General features: G+C 41.6%; 1 long non-coding RNA gene across 1 annotated transcript in view; it reads left to right on the plus strand.

Moving 5' to 3' along the window:
* The window catches only part of LOC138473800 (uncharacterized), a 154,670-nt gene that overhangs the window by 19,177 nt on the left and 115,084 nt on the right, over positions 1-20,409 (plus strand). Inside the window, exon 2 of the long non-coding RNA XR_011268923.1 lies at positions 10,541-10,628. This is a non-coding gene — a long non-coding RNA (uncharacterized lncRNA). The remainder of the gene's footprint in view (positions 1-10,540; positions 10,629-20,409) is intronic.

Genomic DNA, 20,409 nt, shown 5'->3' on the forward strand with positions numbered 1-20,409 from the left:
TACATATTTCCATTTACAATCCCACATGATTAATATTCAACTGTCACATCACAAAATAATTAAAAATCATCCTACTACATGCACCTATTAATATATGCTACAAAGTATACAAATTCATCACTATGCCCTTGTGAGGATTGTTTTCCAAATATAATATGCTGCTCCTACACATATCAAAGATTCCACTGCATAAATGACAGGCCAAAATTGATAGGTGTGTATCATTCTAATATCTCTGACCAAGTCCCTATACCCCTTATAATAACAAGCCGCTAAGTGATCACATGTTGTTAATAAGTGTCTAATCGTTTCCATACTCATAGCATGGTAATATATTAAATCGGAGAAATAATATAAATCTTAAAGAATCCTGATGCCATCATTTCAATAAGTAATTAAAAGGTTTTGTTACTTTTAAACCTTGCATAATTTAGCATTCATATTTTTTTTAACTTGATATCGTCAAGTTATTGGACACATCCCACTCCATAGCCTTTCTTTTAGGTTACACATGGAAACTAGGTATTTCCTTTTCTTCTAGTGGCATGTTCAGGTGGATAAACTGTAGGAAGTAGAGTACTGTGGTTTGTAAGCTCTGCATGAGCTGATTTTGCTTTTCCTTATCCATGTTTGTGGCTATCATCCCCATAAGACTTTCCTGGTTCTTCTGTTTTAGCAATATCTTAGTGTATAACACTACATCATATCTTCCACAAAGTAGTCAAAGAAACAAGACCGAGTACACATCCGATCACTTCTACTGGGACCGCCTTTGGTAAACATAGCACAGATCTTCATAATTTTCCCTCCAGTTTGTTGAACCATGTCACATATTTAGGCTGAAGTGTTTTTAAGGCATATAAGATACCTGGCACTATACTACTTCTGTAGATCTCTAAAAAAAAACTTAATGGAGTATCCACCATGTCTTGTCAAGTATCTCCTAATAACATTCCACTTACTCACCATCTTATCTTTTAATATATTTTCATAGAATGTCCTAGGGGGTCTATTCACTATTGGTATACCCAATATGGACAGATATCAACTACTTGCAGTACTTCTATATCGAGTTCCAATTAAATATTTTAATGTTGTTTTTATATTTCCAAGCCCCTATTATCATGATCTTTGTTTTCTTAACATTAATACGCAGATTATTATTCATTGCATATATGTGCAGTGCGTTGAGCAGTCTTTGCAGCCCAATTGGTGTCTTATCCATAATCACTGTATAATCAGCATATGTCATCCATCTTTTTTCTGTATTACCAATTTTAGGGGCGTGACAGTGTACAATACTTAGAGATTCCTTCATATCTGCTACATATAAGTTATAAAGTACCGGAGAGATAGCACAGACTTGTTTCAACCCTGTGTTAGTAACAAGAGAAGGAGTGATAATAGAACCCTTATCCTGACAGATATTCACAGTAGTGTCCGTATACATAGCTCTTAAAAAATGCAAAACATTCGGCCAAATTCCCCAGCTCTGAAATGTGTTCCAGATCCTGCCTCTATTGACACAATCAAAGGGTCTGGAATAATCAATAAAGCATATGTACAAACTCTGACCCTTGTTACCAATCATGTCAGAGATTATATGGTTCAACATAAACATATTATCCAAAGTACTGAAGCTGGCCCTAAAGCCAGTTTGCTGAGGGCATAATACATTAATCTTCTCTGATCCAAGTATTAATCATTTTCAGCACCAGTTTGCAGAAAATCTTGCAACTTGAGTCTGTCCTTGCAAACATACGATAATTGGCTGGGGTAGTTCTGGCTCCCTTTTTAAAAATAGGCACTAGAGTTGCTTTACACCAGATATCGGGTATTTTCCCTGTTTGCCAGATCAAGAAAAACAGTTTAATTAATAGCTTTGCCCATTTCGCTGGGTTTTGTTTGATGACAGCATTGACAGCCCATCGGGCCCAGATGCTCTGGAGGAATTCAATTTAGTGATTATCTACAAAATATCCTCATAATCAAATAGGGGTTCTAACAAATGATCCTCCCACAAATGTGTACTTGACCGATATTCATTACATTCCACATAATACAGGAGGCCAACATACTTCATCCATTCTTCGAGAGTAATCACATTGAAAACCTTATTACCATCTTCCATTAAATACCTATACAGGTATCAAAATGTCTTGCTATCATTGGTCTTATATAATTTGAAGATCTTTCTCCAATTGGCATTTTTATTATTATGCCTATAAAGCCTCAGCCAATTCTAAAAATGTCATGTGCAATGTTGCTATCATTCTACCTTTCTGATCCCAGTCCAGGTCCAAATTCGGTTGAATCCTCTTTACCTCTGCATTCATTCTTTTTTCCTCATTATGAACCTCTCTGTCATATATATTATCATGCTGTTTCCTCGTGTTTTGTGTAATGCTAATTCTCTTCATGGTCATTAATATCATCTTGAGCATCTCGATTATATCCATCTGCCCCAATTGATCAGTCTCCAGGGATTCGTTAACAATTGAGTTAAACATTATCAACATTCATCAGATTTAATTTCTCTCTGTCCATACAATCCGACTGCCTGCTGCTGTAAACTGAACATACACTTTTTTACTTTTGTTGTAATGCTTTGTATTATATGATAATGTACATTTTAACACTGTATGGTCACTGAGAGTAGAAAAAATATCTTCAAATTGTTTCAATTGCCCTCTTATACCCTGGCTCTCAAATATGTAGTCAATTCAGTAATTGACTTTCCCATTGGTGCAAGTGTATTCTTCCTTTTCCCCTTTGGTGCTGTTAGGGTTCAGATAAAATAATCCCCAAGTTTGGAAGAGTTCACACCATTTTAGCCCATTAGTTATTTGCACAGAGGATGATTGATATTTCCCACCTCCACCCAATTCTATAGGCGCAGTCATCTCAAATCTACCACATAATTTCTTCCAGTCCTCCACTATATTAGCAGCAATGTCACACCCACGATAATGTCAGAATTGGGGAACTCCCCCATCCAGCCTTCAATGGTATCCAAGATCACTTTAGTTACTGCCTCCATATAGGACCCCCCAGGATGAGAATACACATTAATCAGCAAGAAATCATCAAACTCTCCCATATTTCCAACAATTGCACATAACACACATAACATACTCCTTTACAACCAGAGGGGACTTAGCCCTTATATATAGAGCCCACCGACCGGGCATCGTCCTCCTATGGTAATTGTGGTTCTTACCAAAACATTATAATCAATAATCAGGATAGACATCGCAGTTATCTATAAATTGCATGCCCTCAGTATGTAAGAAGGAGCGGAAACACCCTAGTGTTCCAGGAGATGACTACAGGTTCATAACCTTCCCCTGTTTCTCATTGCTCAAGAAAGTATGTACTATCCAGGATTCACATATCCATGTTCTCTTTATTCCCTTGTTTGCCTATGTTCATATCCATGTTGTCTTTATTCCCTTGTTTGCCTATGTCCACTATGGCACAGCCACAACTTGCCTTTCGTGTTACTTGACATTTGTTTGCAAATAACAATTTTATAGCCCTTCCTCATTAATGGTTCAGAGTTTACCCTAATAAGCTCCACAAAAATGGGCAACACAAACTGAGCAATTACCAAATTATCCTGACTACCTAATTCAGGCAGTATTACTGTTTCAATATCTGTCTATGTTATATCTCGTAGTTGTGGAACAGTATGTAACAATTTTAATATCCAATTCCGATTTAGATAGGGGCTCTCCTCAGAAGTATTGATCTCAATGATCTCCATAGTTTTAACCAGTTTGGAGCCATTAGCTTCCCCAAACTCCTTTGCTGACGAATCTAATTCATTACCTTCATTATTGCTATTACTCACAGCCAATCTTTCCATGTCATCATAATAAATTGCTTTTTTCCTGGAAGACAGTGATTCTATATCTTGTTGGTAGCTATATCAACACAGCTCACTTGTCTTCCCAATGTTACTTCTTTAACTGGACTATCTGCTGTGTTAATCTCTGTTAATATAACATTCCTGTTATCATCCTTCTCTCTGCCCTTCAACCATTTATCCATGGGTCCCACATTTTTATCAAGCGCTTGTCCTTTCGTTACATTTATCATTATATTCAGACCTTAATTCGTATCCATTTCCTTTATTTACACATATAACATTCTTCTTATGTGTCTCAGCCAATGATACACTATTCTTTTTAGGGGGATTCAAATTGGCGACAGTGCCATGTCAGTACTTTTCCTTGCACATTTATTATTGTTGTGCTTCCGTCAGGTTCGCTTTCTGCCCCCATACGAAGAGCCTTCCTCCCCTACCTTTCTACTCCCATACAGAGAACCTTCCTCACCTTCCAAAGTGGTGATCGGGTTCTCTAAGCTGCAACCAGATTTTGTTCCTCACTTGCCATAATATCATGCCCCCGCCAATTCATCCTCTTCTATCGCAGTCCAAAGATCGCTCAGTGTCTGCATATTGACTTACATTAACTTCATTATTCACCACCTGTTTCTCACCACATTGACTATTATACAGCACGATATCGACAATTGTAGCTACTACCATATTTAGTTCCTAATGTTCCTTCCTAAGGGAGGAACAAAGGACAAATACTGCATCCAGTGTCACTGCAATGGCCTCCAATTTGTTCGCAGTATTCATTGACTCTTCCTGTATGGTTTCCGAAACTTCCCATGGGCTATTCTCGTCACTCCGAACTGAGGAATCATGTGCAATTTTTCAGTCCCGGTTTCCTGATAGGTGAGATCCAATAACCTTGCACCTGTTATCCAAAGCCACTATATCTAAATCATTCAAAGGCGGCAATCAAATCCCTAAAGACTGTCGTCTAAATTCCTTACGCAAGTTAAGCAGTGAATTATTATCCACTATGGAGCTATTGCTTAAGGGAATTGCCACACTATCGTGAAAAACCTCAACAGCCTCTTTTCTTTCTTTTACCAAGGGTACCGTCAAAAAAACAGAAATTTAAATTATTCCATTATGGGTTTCTCTTTTCCTTCCTTACAGGATCCCACTATATTTGTTCTGCCAAGTTCGGTTCTCCTTTTCTTGCTTTGTGCACATGTCGACGGAGAGGGAGAACTAGTGAAAGTCGCAAGACGGTTTCTCTACTTTCGCTTTATGTTTTGGGAACGGAGTTTAGGACCCATTTTTAATGTCTGGTAATATCACCGGAAATAAGGCCAATCCTTTCAAAATGCCACTTATAATGAGATCCAATGACAAATACAAGAAAAATATCTCAGAGCAGTTAACTCACCAGCGCCTCGCTCCTCACTCCAAACTGCCTAACTGTCACTTAGTCTTCACTTCCCTCAGGTTTTATGGACCAAGCAGCAGCCAGCCCAAGCCAAGCATCGAGCTCCCAGACCAGGCTAGTAGATGACAGAGCAACCAGACCAAGCCATGCACCAGAGTCAAAGACAGAGTAAAGGATGTAGCAATCACGAGCTGTTTCGTTTTAGCAAGAAAAAGGACTAACATTTCACATTTCGGAATTTTTAATGTGCAAGGCGCTTCAGGGTTCCCTAGCTATCCAAAAAGCATTTCTCAAATGCTAATATTGTTGTGCATTGCTCAGTGTTCGTTGAATTTATTTCTGGCTACCAGAATCGCAATTAGTGGCAACTCCTACTAATTCCAACATCGGCTACATTGGGACAAGTATGTTCTTATATTTGTTTCTGCAACCACAACATGTTTGCCTCCATGAACATATAATTAAGCAATTACACCTTGTGAGTTAGCCATTCATCCCAATATGTCTCTACTGATGTATCTTTAGCACCATAAACCCATTTACAAAGTCAAAGTTTGTTGCTGTCAAAATCAATTTATTATTCATTTTCCTCCCTTGTCCGTTTCTAACTCAAGCTTTTGTTCAATACCCAATTAGCTTAACTTTATTTTATTTTAAGCAAATCGTAAATTTAATAACCCATTTTTCTTTCCTTTACAACAGGTTTTGTTTTTTGATGTGTCAATTGACACCAAGTATGGCTGGTATTCAGGGGTTCATATATGAACCTGAATTGATGGATGAAGAAGTGGAATCAAGGCAAAGCCAGGAAGAAATGGAGGGGATCACTGATAGATAGGACGATTCTACCGATCCCAAACCAATTACAATGGAAGAAGTTTCCACTTGGTACCACTGCCATTACTGTTGACTGATGCCGACATCAGAAGAAAATTTGTGTGGCAAAGAAAAATACATCTGCATGACCTATGTATCGAAGGATTATCCTCTGCTACGATGCATATTTTCTGATTACAAACAAATCCCAATTTAAAGATTTTTTCTAGAAAAAATATTCCTTGTTAGTCTCCCCCTGCAGACTCATATGGCCTGAAACGTAATTTTTAGATAGCTTAGTTTGCATATATTTGATGTCGACACCCGATGTTCAGCATTTATGCTGTGCACAGTTCTAGGGCAGAAGACGTGTCATGGGCAGCAAATCTACTGAAGTTAGCAGCCCCTTCTCATCCTGTGCCATTAAAAGTTTTAAAGGCAATTCTGCCTATGATCATTTCCTGTGTTATAGCAGCAGTGAATCCCTCTTGCCAATCAGCATTATTCCCACAAACCTTAAGCAAGCGGTTGTTATCCCGCTCCTTAAGAAACCGTCACTGAACGCCTCAGTTCTGTCTAACTACCAGCCTATATCTCTCCTCCCATTTCTGATGAAACTGTTGGAATCTCTGGTGTCACCTCTTCTTTCCTCTTTTCTGGAGTCTTCATCTTTTTTTGACCCCTTTCAATCAGGCTTTCGTCAGGGTCGTGGGATAGAGAGTGTCCTGGTATCGGTGGTTGATGATCTCACTATGTTGGTTGATCAGGGTGGAGTGGGCGTGCTGCTATTGTTAGATCTATTGGCGGCATTCAACACTGTCGACCACTCCACCCTTGTGTCCCACATGGCATCAACAGGCCTCTCTGGCCCAGTCCTAGCATGGTTCTTGTCTTTTCTATACGACATGGGTCAATCCCTCTCTCTTCCTCCTTTTTTGTCTTCTGCCTGATCACTTTCTTGTGCTGTCCCTCAGGGCTCTGCCCTGTACCCAATGATATTTAACATCTGTATTCAGCCATTGATTCATATCATCCACTCCCATGGCTTCCAGTGCTACTCCTATGCCGATGACACTCAGATCCTGGTCCATTTAGATCTTGACCAGGCTGGGGTGTCCTCCTGGTTGTGTGCGTGCCTGTTGGCCGTGAGGGGCTGGATGAGCAGCAATTGGCTGAAACTAAATGGGGACAAGACGGTGGTGGGTTCTCCTTCTGATTCTTCCCTTTGGTCTTCTTCTTTCTGGCATACTGCTTTCGGGGTCCTACTTACTCCCATGACGGTGGTTAAGAATTAGGGGTCCATCTTACCTCATCTCTATCTATGATGGCTCAGGTTAATGCAGTATGTAAGTCAGGTCACTTCCTACTGCATGTATTTCGTGGGGTATTAACCTACCTCCCTATCCATCTTCACCCTCAGGTTGTCGCTGCGGTTGTCATCAGCTGAATTGACTACTGCAATGCCTTGTTGGTCACTCAGCCGTGGGGAGTGATACTCCTGCAGCAAATGCTCCAAAACCTGGCTGCCAGGGTGGCCACCTCTATTCCTTACAGGGCCCATATAAGTCTGGTGCTTCGTGCCCTTCACTGGCTCCTAGTGGCAAAAAGGATAGAATTGAAATCCTTCTGCATGCTGCATAAAGCATATTATCATCACAGGGCTGATTATTTTCAGTACAAATGTCAGCCGTATGTCCCAGGGCACGCTCTTCGATCAGGTGATGCACTTCTCGTGACCATTCCTAAGATTCGTCGTCTGGGAATCGGGGGACGCGCCTTTACTGTGGTGGCAGCCAAACATTGGAATGGTCTGCCCACTCCTCTTAGACAGGTTGACAATCATCTGAATTTCCGTCATCTTCGAAAACTTGGCTTTTTTAGGCCTCTCCGGTGGCCTTGATATATTGTGTTCTTCCTCGACTGTGCGCGTTATAAGTATTATTAGTACTCAGTGAGGGACAATGCAATCTCATTGGCCTTCGCCAGAGCATTGCCTGACCGGGAATCCCTCTCCCCACATGTTCCTTCCTTCTGTCCCCAGCGGGGGGGTGTGGCAGCCACTCAGCCAATGAGGAGGCTCGGAACGGGGTGTGGCAGCCACTCAGCCAATGAGGAGGCTCGGAACGGGGTAATCCCCGCTCTGAGCCACCACACGGCTAGAGGCTGCCATCTTCCCCTGCCGTGGATCGAAGTAAGTGTTGTCCCCCCCGAACTCCCAATCCAAAGAATACCCTCCCTGCCCTCCCAACCGCACTTACCCTCTTTTTGTCCATTTTCGGGAACGGACGCGCTGGGGACATTTCTGTCCCCAGCGCGTCCGCTCCCGATCCGCGACAGGCCGTCATGGCAGCCATTTTATTTGTTTACATTTTACCCTATTTATTGAATGGCTGCCAAGGAAAGGGAGAAGTCCCTTCTCCCTTTCCATGGGGGCCATTTTGTTTGTTAACTTTTTCAAATTCATTTTAAATGGCTGCCATGGACAGGGAAAACCCCTTCCCCGGGGGGCTTATTTATTTATTTTTTCTGTTCCAAAATGCACAAGCATTTCGGAACAGAAAATAAATGATCTTAGTACCCCGGTCTTACGGGCTGCGGTACTAATAGTAAGAGGCCCCTCGCAGGGGAGGCATTATCACTTCAGGTAATTCCCCGGGGCCTTCGTTAACTATGGACCCCGGGGCATTACCTGAAGTGGTACTGCCCCCCCAGCACCCCACTGCTCGGGGCCTATTGCTTTATTAACATAACACAACATAACAATTCAGAGTATGAAATGTAAAAATAAATCCTAAAAAATTCAACCTTTTTGTTCACTTCTGTCAAGTGAACAATTTCCATGTTTGAATAGATGGTACAGGCTTGTTGCGTACAGAGCCTATACTTGGTGGATTCACAGAACTCTGGGTGTAAGAGTCAATAAAGTTATGCTAGCCTGTGCTGTGCGAGCCATCAGGGAAGAGTTTCCAAATGCGACTGGTCAGAGGCTTTGTCGATCAAGAGATACAGACCAAACAAGCAGCACATAACATAGTCTCGGGAGGATAGCTCAGGGGCAGTGTGCTCACCTTGGAAGCAAGACAACACAGAGCAAAACAGGTTCGATCCCCGGCTCAGCGCTTAGAAACCTCTGGGTATTAAGCACGTTATAAATAACCTATCATATCGTTTTTATAAACAGCATTTTATTAAAAGATCAGAATTGTACTCACATTTCTTTTTGTATTTAAAATACACGTCAAATATAAAATGTTAACAATGTACTTACTTTGTGAATTTCTTGTTTTATTTCCTCAATGCAAAACATGTTATTGTGTTTCCCATTATTTCGGGTCCCAACATATCACCTTTACTTCGCCGCATTATACAAGTGATGTGTGCATTGTCGTTCTGCTGTGCACGTATGTGTTTTCAAAAATATAAATGAAAGAAACAATAATTTTGTGATAATAACTGTGTTGCTTGCTACACCGCTATATCACAATTATATTTCTAGTGCTACAATATTGTATACATGGACATTTCACGTTAATGAAACATGCCCATAATAATGTTAGTTGAGATCCAATTGCTTATGGTCCTTTTATGTTCGTTCTATTTTGCTCTGAAGCACTTTTTGAGATAGGAATCAATGGTCCACATTTAATCACAAAATGTAGCTGTCAAAAAAGACTACCATAGACCATGCTTGTCATTATACGAGTTCTTAAATCCAAATATCCATTAGTGAGCAAGATGCGACACATAGAGTTGCATGCCCCTTTAAGGGAAAACTGAAAATTTAACAATTTTAATGAACTCCTCAGATACTTTGCTGCCTTTATAATTATAACGAGTCTATGCTAACAGACACATTTAACAGTGACAGTTAGATAGCACAATAGACCATAGGGCTGTTTCTGAGTATGCCATTGATCTATTGTGCATGTCTGAATCATGATGCTATGGTCTACTACCTAACAGTGCTCGCATCCGTAGTTCTTGCCTCTGACATGTTTCCCTCTTGGCATGCGTGTTTTAGAGACACCTTTCTAGTAGGCGGAAGTAGTCATTAGTATAGCAAGCCAGTATACTCCGAACCAGCGTAGAAGTAGCTTTCACTGTAAGAACTGTAATGTATCGTAAAATGTCTTCTGCAAGCATTCAGATTGTGACTTTCCCAAGTGTGAGAATTAAGCCTCTGCTTATGATTTGTATGCTGGGACCGTAAACAGTCACCTCAAACATTGTTGCTTAACGATCTCATGCCATGCCTGAACCGCCATTTCCATTGAAATGCCTGCGTGCTCTGCTGTAAAAAAAAGGGCTGTGCATGGAGGGAGGGGGGTTGCCCTGCTGAGTCTAGGGCAGTGATTAGGTTGCTGTCGTCCTGTATATGCTGGCTTTGCTGACTGCTGTTAAAGATGTTCGACAATTCGCCTGAAGAGTCTGTGGTTGATTTTCCACAACAGGATTGAAGCCAGAACTCGGGTTACCACTGCCCTGCTGCTAAACTCATGGCTCACCAGACATGACTCCCAGTGATAATCGTGGGACCAGGTAAGATGATTTAGTTGCAAAATTGGGAACTGTTGGCAGGTGCGGCCGGGGATTACGGGATGTAAACAGAGCAGACGCAGATGAAGAGCTAACTGAAATTCATGGGTTGGTGACCGAAGTTAATTGCATTGCTATTTGTCATACCTTGTGTATTGTTGGAAACGGATCAGGGTAATGTATGTCTCTGGTAATCTGAAATCAGGAATCTGGAAATTATCTGCTTGCCCTATGACATAAGAGGGAAAGTACCCTGACTACAAATGTATTGATCGGATCAGAAGGAGGAAAAGCAACTGGCCACTGCAACAATAGGAAATGGGAAGCTCTGCAACCATGCACTCTACTGATTTTAGATGACATAAGGCAGCTACGCCAGTCAGCCTAGAGTAGTATAGATCGTATCTTGCAATAAGTGTGCCTTGTGTTATGAGTGCGAAGGAAATATTGTATGAGAGCTCCATACTTGCTGGGTCCAATATTTCCTACCTGAAACCCTGTATATGCAACTCAGTTGCAACCCCAGCTTTCGTTTTCACACTCTCACATATCCTAGTATGAACCTGTAATTGGCTTTGTTTCTTCCGTATTTGTGTCTTGTGTGCAACACTTCCTCAACCCCATCTCTGGAAAGCTGAACCGCTCTGTATTGTGGGTAGTTTAAAGGGGACTGTAGGCTGTGATTTAATACTCACCTGGATATAGATTTGGCCAACACGTGCAAGTGTTTATAAAATTTCTGTAACTGGTCAGGAAAAGAGCTCGTGTGACTCCACTCAAACCTAATAGGATCTACAGAGCAGTCAGCTATGAGCCGAACCAACCCCGCCAGCCTGTGAGCGCAGTAGTGGTCGACGCCAATGGAGTGAGGTACAGACCTGGTTCTGCAATAAGTCATACCTTGTCAAACCCCTGTGAGAATGGGTTTAGGTCAGCATAGAGAGGTGTCACTTCCTTTTAAAGGAAGTCCAGTTCTCATTATGTATAGACACTACTCACCAAAAGTCTGCGAGTTCCTGGATAAATGGCATGAATATACTCAGAAGGATTCACTGAGACACTTTCCTCAGGAAGGCACATTTGACCTTGATAAGATCACCATGTTACAGAAAGCGCTGGAGAAGAAAGGGCAGCTGTACACCAGCAGCGGTGGGATAGCTATCTAGACTGTTTCTCTGAAGCAACCCAAAGGAAGTCACAATTGATGACACAAGCTCTGAAAGATACCCAGGAGAAGCTCCAGGAGCAAGTTAAGTCACTAAAGACTAAGTACTCCAACCTGTAGACTCCCACACATAAAAAGAGGGACAACCGCATGTACCCCATCATCCAGGGGGCGCCCCCTACCGGTCAAGGTTTAACTGGAATGTCCACTGAAGCTGCTGAACCCCCACAGACCCACAAACGCATGGCAAACTCAACTGGTGAGTTAACAGCCGTGCCCGGAGCACACCTCATGGAAAGTGGAACTGGATAAAATAAAAAAGGCTTTCAGACTCCTTACTTCTTACTCTGAAGGGTATCTGCATGGACGAGAAAAGATAAACACTGGTAGGTGGTTTTGTTCTGCAAACACATCCCCTGTCCCTTCCCCCCTTCTTACTTACAAAAGACTCAAAACCTGGAGTTTCCTCTGCTAGCTGTCAGGTCTAGGTGGAGAGGCAAGGGCAGGCTGGGCCTGATTCATTAAGCTCAATGGGATTGTCAGGCACTGGGTTTTCTGAGAGTCTATTTGTTAATTCCATTAACAGACCTTTTAGGGGAATGGGATTATCCCATTCCAAAATGGTAAAGAATCAACTCAAGAGTGGCTGGAGGAAAGGACAGCTGTGACATCACTTGGAACCCTCAACAAGGTTCTAAATCGCCTTTCATCAGCAGATCAGATCCTGAGAGGTCCAAGCAACCAGAGCTCCTGATTTGAGGAAAGAAAACAGATAACCAGAGAGAAGAAGGCTCAAGCTAAGTGTAGAAGCTGATTTTTCAATCCAATGCAATGTACTAAGTAATAAGAGGAAGTCTTACAATTTTTGTGACAGCATGTAAAAGAGAAATTGCACATAGTTTGTTGTTCTAAAGAATTAACAGAAGTTATTCTTGTAACGTTACTTTAAAGAAGTAAAGGTTGAAAGTAACATAACCTGTGTGCGCAAGGCAAAGCAGAATTTGTTTCACATTAAAGACTTAATTTCGAAGTAGTCAGTGCGAGTGGCCTGCGTTAAAGAAAAGGACCAAGCGGTCGTGTTCAGCATAGGGAAGTGTCTAGTTCCAAGGAGAATTGAGCAGAGTAGGAGTACATTGCGTTCCAAAGTGAATTGTGGCATTACCTAGGCAACCTTCCAACGCACCCTAGCGAGGACAGCAGCATTGCGCTATCTAGCACATGTGAGAGGATAGGATGCAGGAAAACAGTTTCATGCGCAGAGCCGACGATGAGTCAAGGTTGGGCCAAAGCAAAGATACTATTTTTAAAAGGATAAGCACAGAGCACAAAGCAAGTACATGGATAAGCGCTAAAGGTGGAATATTCTTCTTAGATGGAAGAAGACGAAAACTTCTGTGAGAGCCAAACTGCTGGTCAATTAAAAGTGTGTAAAGTTCAAATGAGATAGAGTGAGCAAGTCTCTAGAGGCCAAGAGGAGCAACAGCACCCTACATAATAAAATCAAATAGCAGTAAATGGAAGGCTGAAATGGACAAATTAGTGGTCTTTTCACATGTGATTTAGAAGTAAAAAACAAAGGCTATTCATTAGAGCCTTAGCTTAGATAATGGTGTGCTACACTCACTTGAATGTTCAGGGACAGTGAGCAGCAACAAGGTCAACTACAAATGGAAGACTTTGGCTGATGGCCTACCGATGACAGATGATGGACTAATTGGGAAAATGGGGAGTAATCTGATAGGATTCAAACTCCTACATTTCATTGCACGTACGTGCTGCTAAAGACCCAAAAGTCCAAGCTTGGGATAGTATGCCAATCAATCAGTGGGTTCGAGGGACAACCTAACATACAATGTTGCGGGAAACAATCCACTGTTGTTATGTCCATTATAATCAGTACTGTATGTGTTTAGAGGTAGTTTGAGGTGCGCCCTACAGATAAGCGGTAGCCAATGATGCACTAATATGTTCTATAAGTAGATATGTTCTGTTCACCAATCCCTACCCTTGATAGGTTTTGTATTTTGCCACATAGAATGACATCATAGATGATGCATAATGGGGTGTAAGACCTCTATGTAATCAAGCTGCTCTGTGAGTGTGCAAGCATCAGTCTGATGTCTGCCAGTTGACCCTGCTTTATTGAATTGATAATAAAGTAGTACTTTGCCATATTCCTTGAGTCTGTCTGATTATTTGGTTTGTGACCATTATTGTAATTCCATCTAGCACAAAAGATGCTCCAAGGTGCTACAGCACAATTTGGTAGTGGTGCGAATGGTTGCGGTCTAGTCGACATAGGCTAGATCTGGACCCCCAGATGCTCGGCTACTCGCGCCATCAGCCAGACGATCGTGGAGGTTCCTGTGGAGATCAGCGCACAGAGTCATGTCTGAAGAAGATTTGCTTGGCAAGTCCCCCTTTGATGAAATGCCTGTCCGGTCCCCGCAGGTGTCCCGTGGATGAAAGGCAAACTGGTCGGATGAGGGAAGAGTCAATGCTGGAGGACTCAAACTGAGTCATGGATTTAAGTAGAACAACGAATGTGGCAAAATAGGGGGAGGGATTGTTTTGTAAATAATAAGTGTAAAAAGTAATGGGATTTATGGGGGAGATTATAAAGAGAAGTCTATATCGTGAGTCCTGGTTCCAAGGGGACAAGAATGCTGCATACTAAGATAAAGGGTATTAAGGATTCCTGAGGCAAGGTCTGCAGAAGAGTTGCAAATCAAACTCCATAATTGGAGTAAAACAGAGACGAATATAAATTTACAAAGATAGTAACGGAAGACGTACGCAGTAAAACATTTCATTAAGTGCACGTGTGGGGTTATAAAACTGTTAAAATAAATATTTTGTTGTGTCTAGACTGATTAACATAAAACAATAGTAAAAAATAAAAGTGATTAGTGAAAAATATGGACCAAGAGATTGACGTCAATCAGGAAGGGAAAAATCAAAGAAAAGTAATATATAAATAAGGAAGAGACTCTAAATATACAAATAATATAAGAACGATATAATAAAAATTGACAGAAAGTGTAAACGAAGGAGAAAATAAAATATCATTGCATGGATTTATAAAATAATGTGAGTATATCCCGATTTGGATTCTAAAACAATGATTGAAGGTGTCTGCGCCAATTGATCGGCGTGGTATCCTTGATTAAATAAAGAATAGGTTAAAACAACGGGTAAATATTGACGATCGAAACCATTCTGTCATCATGGCGAATACACCTCTTTTACATTTATGTCGGACAGTACCAAGTTACACAGTGAAAATAAGAAAATATCATTTGGAATGGGTTCGAGGCACGACTAATAAAAGACTCATGCCATGGCCTCATGAGGGTTCACTGTCAAAAGAAGTATCGCGGCATATTATGAAATATTTGCATGCCACATATAAGGGAAACAAGTTGCAGAAAAGGCTAGCCATTTTAAAACTTTGGAAAATGTATAAAAGCGAGAAAGAAGATCCAGCATATAGGGAGTGGATTCTCAATCACCATAAATGGGAGAATAAAATGCCTTTGGCTCCCCTTTTCACCTGCTGAAGAGAAGAGTACAGACACAGAGAAGAAATGTTACCCTTAAAAACAGCGGCAGGGTATGTTATTCCAACGTATGTGCGCCCCCTGCTTATATCAGTGAGGATAATTCGGAAGAGAGCAAGAGCAGAGAACACAAAGATATAGTAGCGCACGATGAAAGTAAACAGCGTGCTGAGATAAAGGACAGACAAGATAGACAAATAGAGATAGAGGTTGATGTAGGTTGCAACAAAGGAGAGAGGAAGATTAATTGAGGGAGATGAGAAGAAAAGAAGAAATGAACAAGAATAGGGGAGTAAGAGACGATGAAATAGAATATTTATGCCACAGCAGCATAGTGCCGATTGATGCACAAGAACGATTGGAACAGGAGAGAGGGTCACAACAGCCCTGTAGGGAGCTGCAAGGAATGCTGCAATCAGTATGGGCCAGTGGGCAGGATACAGAAGATATAGAGCAACGGCTGGGGAAGCTATATAGGCAAATGAGGGACAGAGGAAGGTACAGAACCCAGGAAAATATAGAAAGATCTTTATTGAAGGGAATTGAAGGTAGATCAGGTAACGTCATAACAGATGAGTACAGAACATTGTCTTTAAACAGATTAGACCTTGATGACGTAGAAGAAGACTATAGTCATACGAGCTGGGGCATAATGATGTCAGACGAAGAAAGTGAGGAGAATGAGAGGGCACAAGTAGGTTTTCAAAAGAGTCGAGTGTCAGATTTAGAGGACCCTAAAAGTATAACACCTGAATCAACACCCTATGCTGAGCGACCACCAGCACGATCCCCGCTATATGTAAGCAGGTTAAGACCAATACCAGGAAGGAAACAAATGGGAGAGGCTAGCTCTGCCTTGAAGAGAAGGAGCATAGGTAAATAGGATTTTCACAATTCCCATTATTGGAGAAGGGGGAGGATGACCACAATATATACCATGGCCACAGATGGACAAAGATAATTTAAGGTGTAAATTGCCAAGTTTGACTTCCGGTGCGGGAAAATGGATTTATGAGTTAGAGAAGATGGCATCAGAAATGGCGTTAGCTATAGGTGAGATAAAAGGGCTGCTAGCAGCTATCATCGGGGAGAGAGCTGACGCCATTTGAAAACAAGTAGGATACACAGGTGTGACTGCACAAAACACGACACATGATGGAGCGCCATTTAATAATTGCAGAGCAGATGTATGGGGATTGCTCAGAGTGCAATATCCGGATACATCAGAGATGGGTGTGATTATGACTAAGAAGAAGGGAGAGGATGAAGATAATGATGTTTTTATTCAAGTTATTCAGGACAGAAGGTGGCAGGAGACTCGTGTACCGTGGGATAAACTGGTAGAATTATTTTACAACATTTTGTGTCAGGGGCTGCGTGAGACAGTGCAACAGAAATTAAAATAACAGGCGGGAATGGAAGCAAAGCCATGGCCAGAGATACAAATGACAATCATGCATCACTGCCAATTAATTCAGGAGAAAAGGAAGAAGAAAGCAGAAAATAGAAAGCAGAAGGAAGCAAAGTTAGTTCAGAAGGAATTGTCCAAAATAGCCATTGAGGGAGCGGTATCGACAAGTAATGAAGGAGGGGTGACACAGGAGACACATTCAGGGCAGCAACATAATGCAGGATATCCCACAGATCAGAGTGGGTAAAATGTTTGGCCAAGAAGAAAGGGGAATGGGCCTAGAGGAGTAGGATGAGGTGGATTTCCAAACTTTCAAGGAAGAGGAGGATTTAATGGTGGACAGCCACAACAATGTTGGAATTGTGGGAGAATGAGACATATAGCTAGGAAATGCAGAAGCAGAGGAGGTATGCAATGGAATTGGCAAACTCCAAGAGGGGGGATGGGTTATGCTCCACAATATAATACAGAACCGCAGGAATATTATGCCCAAGATCACACGTATGCTCAGACATATGCGCCTCAACCACAACAAATGCAGTCAGTGTTGCTGCAAATGCAATCACTGCAAGGGCAGCCACAGCAGACACCCATGCAAACACAACAGGCCCAGCTGCACCAAACACCAATACAGCAGGCTATGGTACCACAATGGAAAACAACTTCAGGAACACAACAAGTGCCCACACCCAAAATGGGGAGTGTGACTGTGATTGGAGGAAATCCTTTTGCAGGTAATTTATAACCACAAGAGATCAGCCCACACAGTGACTTAATGTGTTCAGTACTATCAGTGACACCAGACCTCATGAGGAACCAAGGGTGAAGGTGACGATAGGAGGCAAGACATTTTCATTCTTAGTAGACACTGGAGCTACTCGTTCCTGTGTCCACGAGGGAAAATATCCAATGTCAGGCACTGCCATGAATGCTCAAGGGCTCTCTGGGTTGACAAATGTAGTTCCTTCTACAGACGAATTGCCAATTTCTATAGGCAAACATGATATGTCAATGCCATTACTATACACTAGGCAGACACCAGTCAATATATTGGAATGTGATTTAATGACAAAGCTTAACATGACAATATCTTTCACTGACAAAGGAATAGTGTGCTCTACTGAGCGATACACTATATGAATGTGGGAGAGTTTATACTAGCCTTTACAGGCTAGAAAGCATTACGAGGAGTGCCTTTAGATCAGAAGAATTTTTGTATGGAGTGACTATTTTATTTTCATGGTTACCCAGGTTGGCAGGTAAAATATTGAGAATACCTGATTAATTTTTGTTCAGACCAGAAATTCCCAAGGACGATGAGGAAAGGCAGATCATACCATTAGAGTTAGAAGCAGCAGTGGTCAGAGATGAAACGGTGATGCTCCATGGGACAGATGATGAAGGAAGGGGATGAAGGACAGTGATAGCCCTCAGTGAGGATACAGGTTGACAGTTTTAACAGATGAAGAACTGTTTAGAGATGACTAATCTGATGATGAACGAGTGTTTTTTAAAAATGATTATCACTTATTGGATTAAAGTAAAGAATATAGAAATAACGCAGAGGATGGCATTGGTAAAAGAAAACTGTCATTTTCTCAGGAAGATTTAGGAGAAGGTGCAAGAGATCTTGTGGACGAAGAGCCCATATGATGTTGATTTATTAAAAGGGATAGGTGCAGTTAAAATTAAATTAAAACCAGGAGCTCTTTTACCATGAGCAAAGCAATACCCCATGTCTAGAGAGGCAAATTAAGGTATATTTGAAAACATTTCCACTTTAATGAAGCAAGGCATATTAGTGCTAGCAGACTCATCATGTAACACGGATGTGTACCCTGTGAAAAAATCAAAGGGGGACATGTGGGGATTTATTCAGCACCTTCACCCTCTAAACAATATAGTCAAAGCTGAGTTTCCTTTAGTTCTAAATCATGCAACGATACTGTGTAACATGCTGTTCGCCGCCAAATATTTCACAGTTGTCGGTTTAAAGAATGCATTCTTTTTGATTCCCCTTCATGAAGACTCACAAGATTTGACTTCCTTTTTGTAGGATCTATTTAATCACTGCGCTGCCCGTAACTGCGACGGCTGAAAACGCCAACGCCAGTTACGGCGCGCAGCAGTAATCATAAAGATCACTGTGCTCGCTTCCCCCGGCCTTCATTACCCCTCCCAACCCCGACCCCATTTACCTTTATGGCAGCACACTTCTGTGTGTGCTGCCTGCACCCTGCTATCCCTGCAGCATCAGCTCCTCCCACTAACGTGGGTTAGAGCTGATGCCACAGGGTGCTTTTCTTTTTTTCTTACATGTCCCCCGCTTAACAAAATGGTAAGCGGGGGACACCCCCTGAACCCCTGACTCCTGTTACTGTGCCTAAGTAGAGCGGTGGACACCCCCGCAACTCCTGCTCTGCTTGAGCGCAGTAAATGTCACCCTCATTTTGTGCACCTCCAAAGTCGCAGTGACTGCGGGGGTGCACAAATGAGGGCGACCTTTTCGTATAGAAATACGCACCTGAAACATACATGTTTGCCCCAGGGGTACTGTTAGTCCCCTTACTTCTTTAATAGAGTCCTCCAGGTGGACTTAGGTAATGTCCAACTTGAAAGTGCAATAATACAGCATGTGGATGACATTTTGGTGTGTAGTGAGACAGAGGAAAGGTGCAGAGAAGACTCAGTTAAACTCATGACCATACTCTCAGAGAAAGGGTACAAGGTAGATAAGGAGAAATTACAATATTGTCAAGAAGATGATTTGTATGCAGGACAATTGATCTCTCACAAAGGGAGAAAAGTGACACCTGAAAGAAAAGATCAGAAGCACTTATGCAAACCGTAGCACCTAAACAGTGAGGGAAATCCAACAGGTTCTAGGCCTATGCAATTATTGCAGGGCTTGGATTTTTGATTACAGTACATACATTCGACCACTTTTTAAAGGGCTCAAAGAAGCGCAGGTAGATAAAAGTACAATAACATGGAGAGGTGAGATAACTGAGGGGTTTGAAGAATTGAACAAAAGCAATTAGTACAGACCCTGTGTTGGGGATCCTAGATTACAACGAAGAGATTTATTTATTCTCCCATTAAAAATGGAGAAGTCATGACAGCAGTTCATACACAGAAGACAACATTAGGAGATGGACACAAACCATTGACATATTATAGTAGGATTCTGCATCCATTAATGAGGGACACTATCCCTGTGAGCAATATTTAGCTGCTGCTGCATTTGCAATTGAAAAAGCTTCAAGTATAACGACGGGGTGTTTAGTAACGCTATTGGTAGAGCATGCATTATTTGCGATTTTAGACCAAAAGTACATTGACCACACAAAGAGCATAGTGCTATGAGGTGACTATTTCCAACCCTGTGATTAAAATTGTTAGCTGTAAGAGAGTGAAACCAGCAATGTTTACACCAGACCCAGTAGGATACGATTGCACAATGTATATTGAGAATTATAATGAAATTCCCCCGTGTTAGAGAAAATGCTATTGGGAGGGTGGAAGTTGTTTTCATTGATAGTTATTCAAAAATTGACCAGACAACTGGGGAAAGGCATGCAGCAGCAGCGGCAGTCAAACTAAAAAAAGGTGAATTTTAGGAGGTAACAAGCATGAGATTGTCTTCAA

Source organism: Ambystoma mexicanum, chromosome 8 (assembly GCF_040938575.1).
Source record: "Ambystoma mexicanum isolate Mex_15411 chromosome 8, UKY_AmexF1_1, whole genome shotgun sequence".
In the NCBI taxonomy this organism is placed as follows: domain Eukaryota; kingdom Metazoa; phylum Chordata; class Amphibia; order Caudata; family Ambystomatidae; genus Ambystoma; species Ambystoma mexicanum.